We start from the raw sequence: 14,472 nt of genomic DNA, 5'->3' as shown, positions 1-14,472 counted from the left end.
CAGGGGTCGACAAGAGGTTCGCGAACTTACACAACTTATTGCCTGAATCGCCCATTTCTGAGCCAAAATTATTCTACTAGAATGGGAAGAGTTACCCCAAAACTATAATACCATACGACGTAATGGAATGAAAGTAAGAAAAGTAGACTAATTTTCGTGTCGAAAGGTCACTCACTTCAGATACCGATCGAATGGTAAAAATGGCAGCAGTAAGTCTTTGAACAAGATCCTTACCGTGGGATTTCCACGACAGTTTTCTATAAATACTAGTACTATGCATGGTGGCCTTAATTTGAGGAAGAAATTTCTGAGAATGTGCGGGTGGAGCGTAGGTTTGATTGTGAGTGAGTCACGGACTATTTTCACAGCCCTCGATTCACTTCAAACCAACTGTGAAAACATCGGAAAGTAAGAGAATGGAAGCGTTTCAGGTGTGGTATTTCAGAATGGTGAATATCATGTGGACTGTTGAGATGGGAAATGATGTCCACAGAATCGGCGAGGAGAGGAACATATGGAGAACACTGATGAGAAGGGAAGAATGATACCACATATGTTACATCAGGGAATAACTTGGGTGATGCTAAAGGGAACTGTGGAGGGTAAAAACTGTAAGGGGAGACAGAAACAGGAATATATCCAACAAATAACTGAGGAGGGTATACGGAGCAAGTACCAAGGGCACCCCTATCATGGAACAAGGGAAACCCCCCCCCCCCCCCCCCCCCCCCGTGCCCTAGCTCACAGGTCTTTGGGTACTTTGAAGTGGCCATTTTTCTTCCAAAATATAAAAAAATTCTCCAAGCCCGATCTCCTGTCCCCCCCCCCCCTCCCCCCTACAAATTGTCGTATGGACACTCCTTCCAAACACTACTCGATGAGTTGGCACAGCAGCGGAATTCGTGGTAAGTCGCATCAAACCATCCAGAAGACTGATGGAAAGCATGTTTCTGGCTTATAATGGCGATGTGATGTCTTCACCCTCGTGTCATGGGAGAATTCCTCTTTGTATTGCTGTCATACATAATAAGTAAAAGAAAATAGGCGGCTATATTTCACGAACAGTTAAATATAATGCCAACATCGCCGCAGTAATTTTTGGAAGGACTGTTGACCTGTTTTCCCCGCCCCCATTCCTCGCAGACGTTCTTATCTTCGTAATACCAATACATATTACCGTAAAAGTAAGGTGATTGGTAAATCCTACAATTTACCGGAGAAACCTAATATTTACCATCGTGGTTTGGTGACAGTTCGAAATTTCTTATTATATGCTTAGATTTCGAACTTTTACCAAGTGACGTTTGTACATCTCAGGGTTAACCCATGGAAACTGATAAAAAGTTGAATCGAAAGGTCTCAGCTCCGCCGTGTAGGTCCAGACATGTTTATTTTGGCAATTTTTTTTTTCTTCGAAGGTGCAGTATGTGTCGTCTTTGTGATTCGTTTTATTGGTGGGGTTTCTCGTGCAGTTTTGCATCAGAATAGGTGATTTTATGCTTAACAGATTTTATGAACTTTTATGTGAATCAGTCAGTCAGAAGAAGCAGCACAACAAGTTTTATGTAGCTACTGAGCAATATAATATTTTGTTGAGTGAAGTGAAAAACGCAAAAAAAAAAAAACGTTGACAATGGAAAAAAAACTGTTCAGAACAACGTATCACTTCTGAAGTCTGTAGTGAACAAAGAGAAACCCATTGCACTGGTGTCTGCTGGGAAAGAAGAAATTCGTTATTACGTTTGTTTTGCTAAACTGTTTCACATATTACAGGAGAACCACACTGCTATAGGTCATGGCGGCCGAACACTCACGTCAAAATGGTCTGAAGGTTTGTGCAAGGAAGGAAACATAGGACTTATCATGAACGGGTCAGATGTTCACCATATGAGGCCATGGGTATTGTTACAGGAAATGAGCATTGCCAGTTCAGTTATTACACGTGATTTAGTAAAAAATGTTAACACTGAAAAAGATTTGGAAACAATGTTAGATACTACAACGACTGACTCGCAATAAACGGAAGGTGATGGTTAACTAATTGGTTCTAGTCAATCAAATACTGGAACAGAAGGAACACAAGTAGAAAGTGTGGTTGCAGCTTTTGAAGAAGCACCAGAGACACGCGATTTGACGACAGTTAACACCCAGACCCTGACACCAACTGATGGTTGTGACGAGACGCTGACAACTTCCAACGGTGTTAATAGAGAGTAGCGGATCCGAGTGGCTGCCAAAGGTCGTCTTCAATTACAAACAAAGAAAATGAAAAGCAGCCGCATGTAACAAAATTCCAAAATCTTCAGCTGGACATAGTGTGAGAATGAAAGTACTTCTTTGGGGACCATTTCACTTAGGATCTGTGGAAGGAAGGTATTTTTGTTTGTATTATATGTTCAACATCCTTCAGCAGCTATTAAAAATGGATCTATGGGACGAAAGGTGTATCTGCTTACCTGCCCACATTGGATGTATTCCAAAGCTCTACAGCTTTTACCCTCTACGACTCCCCCTAGTATCGTGGACGTTAATCCCTGATGCCTTAACCCTTGTCCTATCGACCGGTCCCTTCTGCTCGTTAGTGGTTTCCTTAAATTACTTTCCTGAACAATTCTCAGGAGAACCTCCTCACTCCTTGTCTTATCAGTCCACGTAATTTTCAATATTCTCCTGTAGCACTGCATCTCGAACGTTTGGATTCGCTACTTTTCTCGTTTTCCCACAGTCCATTATTCACTGCTTTATTCAATGCTGTGTTCTAAACGTACATCCTCAGAAATTTTCATGGAAGTCGAGACCAGTGTTCAATAGTAGATAACTTCTTTTCGCCAGGAATGTCCTTGAAGTATTCTGGTTTTATGTCCTTGCTTCGTCGTTCATCTGCTTCCGGCCGCTATGACCGAGCGATTCTAGGCGCTTCAGTCCGGAACCGCGCGACCACTAGTCGCAGGCTCGAATCCTGCCTCGGGCATGGTTGTGTGTGATGTCCTTAGGTTGGTTAGGGGACTGATGACCTCAGATGTTAAGTCCCATAGTGCTCAGAGACATTTGAACCATTTTCATCTGCTACTTTGCGACCAATGTAGAAATCCTTCACCTACTTCCCTCCAAATTCTGCTGTTAAATTTATTGCTATTCTAATTTCTGTCACGCCTCATTAGTTTCGTCTTTCTTCGATTTACTCCCAGTCCAAAGTGTGTGGTCGTCAGACTTTTTTTCCTGTTTAACAGGTCCTGCAATTCTTCCCCAATGAGGATAGCAATGTCGCCAGCGAATCACATAATTGATATTCTTCCACTATGAATTTCAATGACGTCGATGCTTCTACGGTATGTAGATTGAACATTAGTGGTGAAAGACCGCATCCTTGCGTTACACCCTTCCTAACCTAAGCGCTTCCATCTTGGTCTTCCATTCTTCGTTTTTCGATGTATTGTATAGTACCCATCCTTCTCTATAGTTCACACGTTCTGATGATTTATACACACGGTAAATTTATACAAACGATTTCCGAGGTTGGTTAGTTATTTACTTAGTTAGGTATTTCATCAATAACTTTAACAATTCTTTTATCGAAGTAATGTGTAATCAGCCAGTATAGTACAGATTTACGCATGACAGCGTTAGTATTAATATACAGACTTACTTCTGATCATGCGTCTACATTTAAAGAATAGATTTTTGTAGGATACCAATTTTAAATAAAAATTCGACCATAGAATATGAGGAGCTGTTCAGGAGAAATGATTGTAGTTTTGATTTAGTACTTCCTTTTCTACCTGTCCGATAATTTATGTTACTGAGCAAATTAAGTTTCCCCCATGCGCTATAAGAGAGTGAAGAGATAGGCCTAGAACAATGTAATTGTCCGCCTAAAGGAAGAAGCCCTGGTTAGAGACCATCTGGCAGACAGTTCAGTTAGGCACGACATTTTTTTTATGTATCTGTTGTGGATTCAGTGCAGTTAACGAAATATTTTCCTTCTCTGTAACAAAATTCGGCATGTATTCCTCAAAGTGAAGCGTTATTGTCTGTCAGTTTGTTCGAGACTGCGTTAAAAACTGCATTCTCTGATGTTTATAGTTAGAAATCTAATCACGTAACTTCACACAAGTGGAAAATTTCATTATTTTGTGGTAAATATTTCGAGAATACACCGAATCAACAACGCTTGTGCGTGTGCGTATGTGAGAGTGCAAGGTCGGAAATCTAGCTCAGAACTGAGTCTTTCTGGTAATCAGCTTACCAATTGACCTTCTCAGCTTTCTTGCTGACGGTCTCACCCCTGCTTTTCAAATTTGACAGAAACACTCCTGCTATACTAGCACCCATGGAAGGAAGTAGGTGCCAGTTCTGAAACGTATGCGGGAGTATGTGTGTTAAATTCGAAAAGTAGGGAAGAGAGATTGTCAGAAGTGGAGCTGTTAGGATCTGTCGTGAACCGTTCACGGAGAATTAAGCCTGTAAGGTCTTCGCTTCTGTAAGCCAAGGTTCGAATCCGTCTGGCGCGCAGTTTCAGTCAGCCACGAAGTTTCGTTTCAACGCAGACTCCGATGCACGGTGGAAGGCACTGCCTGGAAGACAGGTACTTGGGAGATGAGCGGGGGAAGCTGACACTCAGTAGCACGCGAACAGCTGCTACTTACAGGACAGGTTGCGACAATCGATGAAGGCGGTGTATGCAGGAGACAATATACGGGTCCGTAGGGCAGCCTAGGCGTGTCATTAGACGGCGACAGGGTGAGGAGAGCTGTAGTGCGCGCAGAAGGTGCGGGTTAACGGCTGTCTGAGGCGGCAGTGGGCGGTGGGGAGCACCAGAGGTCGAAGCGAGACCAAGGAATGCGGGCCCGCCATTCACCACTGCACCAGCAGTTAACTTCTACTGTCGCTCCATGGCTCTATTTTACCCTCTTTTTTACTGTTTCCGCTATAGCTCTCTACTTTTATTACATTTTGAGACTCAATAACTTAGTCGTTTCATCAGCCTTCAAGTTTCATGGACGATGAAATGACAAGTAAACGTATGCGCCCTTGACTTGTACGCTGCTAACGACGAGCAACAACGTACGACGCGGCGCAACAGTACGTGGCGTCCCATTCCGTGCTGTGCGCGTCCTAAGGCGGCCGCTAGCTATACTCTGTTCATCATAAGAATAAACCTGATGCAAACAAATACAAACGTGATGATTGGCCAGCAGCCGTAGCACACGCACACGGGTGTCGTTACTCTCTTGGAAGTAGGTCCTACTTATGTATTAAATATCTTATTATCTACTAACTTATTGTAAATCAACTTCACGCCAGTAACAGTTATCAACATTTTTCTTAATTATGCTGTAGCCATGTAGTTTTTATATCAAAAATCGTGTACAGTCACAGTCGCAGTCCCTGTACTGTTGTGCTCAGATTGTCGCGCTGTTAGTACACAGTGTGAGAACAGATGACGGTGCTTCGTGCTCGGTAGTGAAACGCGCGCGTAGAACACTGTAACAAAGCAGTAGAAACAGGTCGTTCATAAAGTTTTTCAGAAGTTTACAGAAAGAATCTGCTTTAAGTTTCTAGACCAACTGTATTTTATGGCGCTTAGTAAAACTGCGTGCTTAGCTGAATCAGCTGCGTTGTTAATTGGTAATCTTGTAATAGTCCAGAGACCCACTTTTCAAAGCTCGCTTTGGCGTCTTTTTTCGTTCAATTTGGAATACTTACAACTTTTAAATGTAAAATTCATCACATTTATGATAACTAACCATTATTTTTATGAAAAACTGCACGTCATCTTCTTTCTAATTACACTACTGGCCATAAAAATTGCTACACCACGAAGATGACGTGCTACAGACGTAAAATGCTTAGCAAATGATTAGCTTTTCAGAGCATTCACACACGGTTGGCGCCAGTGGCGACGTGCTGACATGAGTAAAGTTTCCAACCGATTTCTCGTACACAAACAGCAGCTGACCGGCTTTGCTTGGTGAAACGTTTCTGTGATGCCTCATGTAAGGAGGAGAAATGCGTACCGTCACGTTTCCGACTTTGATACAGGTCGGATTGTAGCCTATCGCGATTGCAGTTTATCGTATCGCGACATTGCTGCTAGCGTTGGTCGAGATCCAATGACTGTTAGCAGAATATGGAACCGGTGGGTTCAGGAGGGTAATACGGAACGCCGTGCTGGATCCCAACGGCGTCGTATCACTAGCACTCGAGTTGACAGGCATCTTATCCGCATGGCTGTAACGGATCGTGCAGCCACGTCTCGATACCTGAGTGAAAAGATGGGGACGTTTGCAAAACAACGACCATCTGCACGAACAGTTCGGCAACGTTTGCAGCAGCATGGACTATCAGCTCTGAGACCATGGCTGCGGTTACCCTTGACGCTGCATCACAGACAGGAGCGCCTGCGATGTTGTACTCAACGACGAACCTCAGTGCACGAATGGCAAAACGTAATTTTCTTCGGATGTATCTAGGTTCTGCTTACAGAATCATGATGGTCGCATCCGTGTTTGGCTACATCGCGGCGAATGCACATTGGAAGCGTGTATTCGTCATTGCCATACTGGCGTATCACCCGGCGTGATGGTATGGGGTGCCATTGGTTACATGTCTCGGTCACCAATAGTTCGCATCGACGGCACTTTCAACAGTGGACGTTAGATTTCAGATGTGTTACGACCCGTGGCTCTACCCTTCATTCGATCCCTGCGAAACCCTACATTTCAACAGGATAATGCTCGACCGCATGTTGCAGGTCCTTTACGGGCCTTTCTGGATACAGAATATGTTCGACTGCTGCCATGGACAGCACATTCTCCAGATCTCTCACCAATTGAAAACGTCTGCTCAATGATGGCCGAGCAACTGTCTCGTCACAATACGCCAGTGACTACTCTTGATTAACTGTGGTATCGTGTTGAAGCTGCATGGGCAGCTGTACCTGTACACGCCATCCAAGTTCTGTTTGACTCAATGCCCAAGCGTATCAAGACCGTTATTACGGCCAGAGGTGGTTGTTCTGGGTGCCGATTTCTCAGGATTTATGTACCCAAATTGCGTGAAAATATAATCACATGTCAGTTCTACTAAATATATTTGTCCAATGAATACCTGTTTATCATCTGCATTTCTTCTTGGTGTAGCAATTTTAATGGCCACTAGTGTAGATATTGCACATGGAATTCCGATTGTCATTGCGAATATAAATTCTTAGTTACAGATAATTTAAAGAAAAATTGTTAATAAAGGTTGTTATTATTACTAAATTTCGGGGCAAAAATGAAAAATCAAGCACTCTTAATTGGGACTAAGTCCGTTGTTTTCTACCATAGATGTGGTCCCACTCGGGACAGTGAGATAAGCGTCGTAGAAAAAAAAAGAAAAAAAGGTAATTTTCACAGCATCGACCACCCATACACCCATACGAATGCTGCATTTTTAAAGTTGCAAGTATCGTTGCATATGAACCCAACAGAACTGATCTGGGACCAAGTTAAGGGATGTGTCGCGAGAAATGGCATTTAAGCTCCAGAATAAAATTCTCACTCTGCAGCAGAGTGAGCCCTGACATGAAACTTCCTGGCAGATTCAAACTGTGTGCCAGACCGAGACTCCAAACCTTTACCTTTCGCTGCAAGTGCTCTACCGTCTAAGCAAGCCAAGTATGACTCACGACCCGTCCTCACACCTTAAATTCTGCCAGTACCTCGTCTCCCGCATTCCAAACTTCACAGAAGCTCTCCTGCGAACCTTGCAGAACTGGCACTCCGTTACACAATGAAACAACCCCCTGCTTATGGATAAGCCATGTCTGCGTAATATCCTTTCTCCCAGGAGTACTAGTTCTGCAAGGTTCGCAGAAGAGCTTCTGTGAAGTTTGGAAAGTAGGAGACAAGGTACTGGCAGAATCGAAGCTGTTCGGGCGGGTCGTGAGCCGTACTTGGGTAGCTCAGTCGGCAGAGCGTTTGAGCGCGAAATGGAAAGGCCCCGAGTTTGAGACTCGGTCCGGCACACAGTTTTAATCTGCCAAGAATTTTCAAAACATTTAAGCTGTCAGACGTCTGGCCCTCTAACAAGTGTGGGGTATTTTTGGATTTTTGCCTAATATCTCATTCTCCTTGAAATTTAAATGATATTCACTGAATTGTTTCTCTGCTCGTCTCAACTGCGTCTGCTCACATCCCTGCAGGTTAGTCGGACCAGATGAATGGCCAGTGCTGCCCAAATAAAATGCGCAGATAGAGCTGTTGTCCCATACTGTCACGCAGTCGATGTGCGCGTAACGCACAGCATAAAACATATCTTTATTATTGCACTCTATTGTACTCTAAACATCTGGGCTTCGGCTCAGCGCGAAACGAAATCCAGATTTCAGCGAACGCGAAAGAATACATGGTGTAACGTTTACATAACGTTTATTCCAACGATAAGCACAGTATAGGCGCTATGATTCTTCACTGGCCGCAGCTGTCTGGTATGGTGTTGGCTTGTGATGTGCTGCATTCCGGTCCATCTGTTGACTTGCGATTAGCAGTAGTCAGTGGTGGTCTCTTTAATGATAAAGTTGTGGACCACGACAGCTGTCTGGTAGCTGCGCTTGGCTTCAAATCGCGGCACGCACATTGTCACCGGATACTGGGAAATTCTTGAAGAACCCAGTGTCTGATGATCTAGTCTAAAAAGCAGTGTTTCGTACGTATGATGCGGCAACGGTCAAATGCGGAGCTGTCTCGCGTCTTACGCTGGACTGTCACATCGATAGACAGTGCGGCAGCAGGCGACATATCGCCAAGAGATGGACCACAACATACTCTCTGAACATTCTAAACCTCCCTATGTTATTCACGTACTTTTTTGAAAGTTTTTGCAAATGAAATTTTTCCGAGGTGACAAACCATTTCACTCAGATTTGCGTTGTACACTCCTGGAAATTGAAATGAGAACACCGTGAATTCATTGTCCCAGGAAGGGGAAACTTTATTGACACATTCCTGGGGTCAGATACATCACATGATCACACTGACAGAACCACAGGCACATAGACACAGGCAACAGAGCATGTACAATGTCGGCACTAGTACAGTGTATATCCACCTTTCGCAGCAATGCAGGCTGCTATTCTCCCATGGAGACGATCGTAGAGATGCTGGATGTAGTCCTGTGGAACGGCTTGCCATGCCATTTCCACCTGGCGCCTCAGTTGGACCAGCGTTCGTGCTGGACGTGCAGACCGCGTGAGACGACGCTTCATCCAGTCCCAAACATGCTCAATGGGGGACAGATCCGGAGATCTTGCTGGCCAGGGTAGTTGACTTACACCTTCTAGAGCACGTTGGGTGGCACGGGATACATGCGGACGTGCATTGTCCTGTTGGAACAGCAAGTTCCCTTGCCGGTCTAGGAATGGTAGAACGATGGGTTCGATGACGGTTTGGATGTACCGTGCACTATTCAGTGTCCCTCGACGATCACCAGTGGTGTACGGCCAGTGTAGGAGATCGCTCCCCACACCATGATGCCGGGTGTTGGCCCTGTGTGCCTCGGTCGTATGCAGTCCTGATTGTGGCGCTCACCTGCACGGCGCCAAACACGCATACGACCATCATTGGCACCAAGGCAGAAGCGACGCTCATCGCTGAAGACGACACGTCTCCATTCGTCCCTCCATTCACGCCTGTCGCGACACCACTGGAGGCGGGCTGCACGATGTTGGGGCGTGAGCGGAAGACGGCCTAACGGTGTGCGGGACCGTAGCCCAGCTTCATGGAGACGGTTGCGAATGGTCCTCGCCGATACCCCAGGAGCAACAGTGTCCCTAATTTGCTGGAAAGTGGCGGTGCGGTCCCTTACGGCACTGCGTAGGATCCTACGGTCTTGGCGTGCATCCGTGCGTCGCTGCGGTCCGGTCCCGGGTCGACGGGCACATGCACCTTCCGCCGACCACTGGCGACAACATCGATGTACTGTGGACACCTCACGCCCCACGTGTTGAGCAATTCGGCGGTACGTCCACCCGGCCTCCCGCATGCCCACTATACGCCCTCGCTCAAAGTCCGTCAACTGCACATACGGTTCACGTCCACGCTGTCGCGGCATGCTGCCAGTGTTAAAGACTGCGATGGAGCTCCGTATGCCACGGCAAACTGGCTGACACTGACGGCGGCGGTGCACAAATGCTGCGCAGCTAGCGCCATTCGACGGCCAACACCGCGGTTCCTGGTGTGTCCGCTGTGCCGTGCGTGTGATCATTGCTTGTACAGCCCTCTCGCAGTGTCCGGAGCAAGTATGGTGGGTCTGACACACCGGTGTCAATGTGTTCTTTTTTCCATTTCCAGGAGTGTATTAGGTTGGTGCGCAAGTTCGTTGCGTTTTTGTTTTGCATGTTGGTATTCCGGTTGTTACGGGTTTAAATATCAGTTATTTTTTTATTTGTAGTTCACTGTTGCTGTCTAAGTTTACACACAGTCATTTTGCATTAGTAAACGGAGCTGTGGACGCCAGAAAATGGAGTGCCAAGGGGAGAAATCTGAACATTTCCGACATATTCTTCTGTTTGCGTTCAGTAGAGGGGGGGGGGGGGGGGTGACAGCAGCGCAGGTAGCCAGAAACATTTGCACCGTGTTTGGAGATAATGCTACAGGACAGAGCAGGACAAGAAAATTTTTTACTCGTTTTACGGAGGATCATTGACATTAATGACTCGCCACGCTCGGGAAGACCTTCGGGGACTGATTAAGATCGTTTAAAAGCATTAAGCCACAATGATCCACGTCAGTGTACTCGAGAACTGGCCAATGTGATCAACTGTGATCATTCCACCATCACGTGACATCTGTATGCAATGGAGAACATTAAAAAATCGTGTGTATGGGTACCGCATGACCTGAGAAATCACGAAGATCAGCGGGATGCCATATACGCATCTCCGCTCACTAGTCGTCAATTGGCTCGTGAACTAAATAACTTAACCCCGTCCGAACAGGTCTTGGAAGGCCCTGTCCCAGGCGTCACCGGACGCGGGTATGGAGGAGCATGTGGTCACCACACCGCTCTCCCGGCCTTATGTCACTTTAAGAGACCGGAGCTGCTACTTCTCAATCAAGTAGCTCCTCAGTTTACCTCACAAGGGCTGAGTGCACCCCGCTTGCCAACAGCGCTCGGCAGACCGGATCGACATCAATCGAAGTGCTAGCCCAGGCCGACAGCGCTTAACTTCGGTGATATGACGGGAACCGGCGTCACCACTGCGGCAAGGCCTTGGCGGCTCGTGAACTACACCGACCATTAATATCTGACAACATTTCTCGTGGAGGACAGCTGTCTTTTAGTACTTTAAAATGAACGTAGATAGTCTCGACAGCAAGAAAGCTTTATTTTTGTAGTTACGGAGCAGGCGTTACCACTTGAGCAATTGGTCTTGCTCCGTTCACCGCCATCGCCTTCCATCATGGTGTTAGGCATGAAGATGGTCGAAAACTGACCGAAACCTGTAACCAAAAAAATAAGGTTTCTGTTTATGTTCATTTTAAAACACCGGACTTTCGTATCCTGTATCGTTACTGGTGACGAAAAATGGTGTCTTTATGCTAACATAAGGAGAAGTAAGGAGTGGCTGAAACCAAACGAAGTAGCAATTCCCGTACAAAGTCCTAAGGGCATCCACAGTAGATAATGTTACGCATCTGGTGGAATAGCGACGGTGCGGTGTACTACGTGTTGCTTCCCCGAGGTGTAACCATCACTGTTGACATTTCCGGTTACAACTGAGACGTCTTGCAGACGCAAGCGAACAGTAACGACCAGGAAGACTGGCTGAAGTCATGCTACTCCACGATAACATCTGCCTGTATTCTGCTAGACTGACAAGAAACCCTGTATGGAAGATGTGTTGGGAAATCGTTCCACACCTACTTATCCCACTGATCTTACCCTCTCAGATTTTCATCTTTTCCGCTCCCTGTCGAACGACCGTCAAGAAACTTCCTTTCCGGATGAAAATGCGCTCCGAACTTGGGTCTAAGAGTTCTTCGCCTGGTTTCAACAGTCACGGAATCGGAAAGTTAGTTCAGTGTTGGCACACTGTTGTAGATAGTGAAGGAGAGTATAATCTTGACGACTAAAATCGTCTGTTTCGCGTATCTGTTGTGTTTATCAAACTTACGGACAAACGCTACGAACGTACGCACCAACCCAATATGTTATTTTATGATAGTATCGTTGCCGGTAGTTCGAAGATAGCATTTATGCACAGACCACGGTGCTCTGTTCTCTGCAAGTCTCGTGTCTGCCTAAGCACTGAATTTGCTTGCGTAAGTCATGCTATCGCTAAACAGCGTTTACCCATCACCTGCCTTCCCCCTCCCTCATCCTGCCTCATTCGATCAAGCAGCTAACTGACTATTCAACAACTTGTCGAATTCCTTGACATCTCAGGATGAGTCTTATCAAACGACTCCTCCGTTTAGTTAAGAGTGGCGTAAATCGCGATTCGATTCAGTACCACGTCGTTAGTTGCTATAACTAACCGTCTGATCTCCATCGTTCTTCTGTAGCAAGACATTTCGAAAGTTTCCTCTATTCTCTTCTTGCCTGCATCGCTTATCGTCCGCGTTCTATTTCCACGTGAGGCCACTCTCTGAACAAATGCTCTCACAGTATGCCCTCTTGCAACATTTAAATTTATGTTCGCTGTTAACCAGTTTCTCTTTCAGATAAGGTCTTCTTCTTATCCCTTTACCTCTTTACTTCGGCCATCCTAAGTCATTTTGATGCTGAAATATTCTACTTTTAGTGTCTAATTGTCTTATCTAATTCCCCTGCATGACCAGTTGTAATTCAACTAAATTCAATTAACCTATTTATCTTATAACATTTTTGCGCTGAACTGATCTTCGAAATCGTCTGCAAAAATTATGAAGTCATCCGAAAAACCTTTATTTTTTCCCACTTCTTCCTACTTAAGTTTATTTTTCCAAATTTATCCTTCGTGTCCATTACTGAAATCGAGTTACTAAAAATTCTGGGTTTACTACTTCCCTGTGTAACTCAATGAAAAGTGGTAAACACCTAGTTCTCGAAACCAATACTATGACCCCGAAGGATCTTCATGAAGACGTTCATTATCCATTATTTACGAATGAAACGTTTCCGATAGTTTACCAACAACAATAGAAAATTTGGATGTGAATGAAGTACAATTTATGAAGAGTTCAAAGGCTTTGTTGGCCATTCCTTCCTTCTGCACTTATTAGTTTCTTTCTGCTCTTATTAGAATCTTTCGCTGTACTTACTATTAGCTATATCTTATATAACGGACGTTATGTAACGCAACCCTAGTGCCATACAGCGACCATGCAAGATGCTTTTATTTAATTACAATGAAATGAATACCCCCTAGCTGCATACAGGCGTTGATGTAAGTCAACGGGGACAGTTGAAAATATATATATATATATATATATATAGTACTTCCATATTTGTTTTAAGCTTTTTAATTAATGCTTAAGTGAAAAAACGTATAATTTTTTCCACATCCTTTATCATGTCACTTACGATCCGTCGAAGGAACACAAATTTCTTTTTCATAGATACATAAAACTTTATTTCTCCTCGGGTGGATTTACTGAAATAACAATATAACCCATCTAATGTATCATTTTCTTTGTGAAAATTTACTAATTTCTTTTTAAATAATTAGAAAGAATACTTAGTACGTCAACACAGCTACTGATGGGCGTCTTAGTATCACAGATGATTCATTATTTTCTAGTTGAAGAGAAATAAGTTTAGTTTGTACTGGTGGCTGTTTTAAAATGAATAACTTCTGGACTTAGTGGGATTTTACTCTGACACTAGCTGTATACCGACAGTGCAAACCACAGCCGTTTTCGGGCCGTTGTCAGCCACATGACTGTGACGTCATGCCGTGAATCTCTGCTATTTTTACGCCGGGTGTAAGCAGCTGCGATCCACTTTGCCCGCAGTTTAATTTCAAATCCGCGTGCTGTCAGACAAAAGCTTCCCAGTGCTCGTCTCGGTGTTGGTAAATGAAGATTATTAGCTCTTGAAACAGTAAGATAACCTCTGACCCAGCACTTAATTATTTCAAGCTAGTGTGTCAAATTACCGCAGTTCTTTCGTAATGTGAAGTCGGCTCTGCGGCTGAAAATAGCGTCGTGAAACAAGACAAGTTAAGAATTACTTCTGACAACGCTACGAAGGTCACGTTTTAAAATCCAGACAGTGGATACAGTTTCCGTAACTGTCCGTTTGTTTTAGATTTTATTTTAAATTTATTTTGTGACTCTGTAACGGTTTAGACACGGTATTTTACGACTACTCAAATTTCAAATTCAGTTCGTTCTGCAGAGGAATGAGCTCTGTTTTTAAAACTTCCCGGCACGTTTAAACTGTGCACTGCACCGGGCCTCTAACTCACAATGCTGCCTGTCGCTAGCAACGCTCTTACCTAGC

General features: G+C 44.7%; 1 protein-coding gene across 1 annotated transcript in view; it reads right to left on the bottom strand.

The window, feature by feature from the left end:
• Positions 1-14,472, bottom strand: part of LOC126234981 (uncharacterized) — a 551,742-nt gene that overhangs the window by 384,201 nt on the left and 153,069 nt on the right. The gene's annotated exons all lie outside the window — the stretch shown is intronic.

Source organism: Schistocerca nitens, chromosome 2, assembly GCF_023898315.1.
Source record: "Schistocerca nitens isolate TAMUIC-IGC-003100 chromosome 2, iqSchNite1.1, whole genome shotgun sequence".
Lineage (NCBI taxonomy): Eukaryota > Metazoa > Arthropoda > Insecta > Orthoptera > Acrididae > Schistocerca > Schistocerca nitens.
Note: the sequence above shows the minus strand (reverse complement) of the source record. Positions and strands in the feature narration are given on the sequence as shown.